The following is a 1,671-nucleotide window of genomic DNA, read 5'->3' as shown; positions in this document are numbered from 1 at the left end:
TTCCTACAAATTATAAACAACTATTACCTCTTCCAGATTTCACCCTGCTTGTCTTTGTAACATCCTGCAGACCATAAACAACTATGAGCTCTTCAGATTTCATTCCTGCATGTCCCTGTAACGTCCAGCACACCATAAACAAGTTTTACCACTTCCAGATGTCATTCCAGCTTGTTTCTGTAAATTCCTGCAGATTATAAACAGCTATTACCTCTTCCAGATTACACTAATGCTTGTTTCTGTACCATCTGGCAGTTTATAAACAACTATTACCTCTTCTAGGATTCACTCCTCCTTGACACTGTAACACCCTGCAGATAATAAACAGATATTACCTCTTCCAGATATCATTCTGACTTGTCTATGTCACTTCGTGCAGATTATAAACAACTATTACCTCATCCAGATTTCATTCCAGCTTGTCCCTGTAAAAGCCTTCAGACCAGAAACAACTAATACCTCCTCCATATTACACTCCTGTTTGTCTCTGTAACATCCTGCAGATTATAAGCAACTATTACCTCTTCCAGATTTCACTCCTGCTTGTCTTTGTAACATCTTGCAGACCATAAACAGCTATTGCCTATTCCAGATTTCATTCCTGCTTGACCCTGTAATATCCTACAGACCATGAACAACTATTATCTCTAACAGATTTCATTCCGGCTTGTCTCTCAAGGTCACCCAGATTTCATTCCCGCTTGTTTCTGTAACACCATGCTTATCTTAATCAAAACTTCCCTCTAACAGACTTCATTCTGGATTGTTTCTGTAATTTCCTTCAGATGAGAAACAACTATTACCTCTTCCAGATTTCACTCCTACTTGTCTCTGTAACACTGTGCAGACCATAAACAACTGTTACCTATTCCAGATTTCACTCCTGATTGTCTGTGTAAAATCTTTGAAACCCTAACGAACTATATCGTCACCCAGATTTCACTCCTGCTTGACTCTGTAACATCCTGCAGACCATAAACAACTATGACCTCTTCCAGATTCCGCTCCTGCTTGTGTCTATAACGTTCTGCAGACTATAAACAAATGGAACCTCTTCCAGATATCACTCCTGCTCGTCTGCATAACATCCTGCAGACCATACACATCTATGACGTCCTCCAGATTTCACTCCTGGTTGTCTCTGCAAAATACTGCAGACCATAAACAACTATTACTGTCTCTGCAAAATACTGCAGACCATAAACAACTATTACCTCTACCAGATTTCATTTCTGCTTACCTCTGCAACATCCTGCAGATTATAAACAGCTATTACCTCTTCCAGATATCACTCCCACTTGTCTCTGTACCCTCCGGCAGATTATAAACAAATATTACCACTTCCATTTTTCACTCCTGCTTGAATCTGCAACAGCTTGAATCTGCAACATTTGCAGATCATAAGCATCTATTACCTCTTCCAGATTTCACTCCTGCTTGTCTGTGTAACATTCTGCTGACCATAAACATCAATGACCTCCTCAAGATTTCATTCGAGCTTGTCTCTATAACATTCTGCAGTCCATAAACAATCAATACTTCTTCCAGATTTCACTCCTGCTTGTCTCTGTAATATCCTGCAGACCATACACATCTATATCCTCCTCTAGGTTTCATTCCTGCTTGTCTCTGTAACTATTGGTAGATCATAACCATCTATTACGTCTTCCA

This window comes from Chiloscyllium plagiosum, chromosome 8 (assembly GCF_004010195.1).
Source record: "Chiloscyllium plagiosum isolate BGI_BamShark_2017 chromosome 8, ASM401019v2, whole genome shotgun sequence".
Classification (NCBI taxonomy): domain Eukaryota; kingdom Metazoa; phylum Chordata; class Chondrichthyes; order Orectolobiformes; family Hemiscylliidae; genus Chiloscyllium; species Chiloscyllium plagiosum.
Note: the sequence above shows the minus strand (reverse complement) of the source record.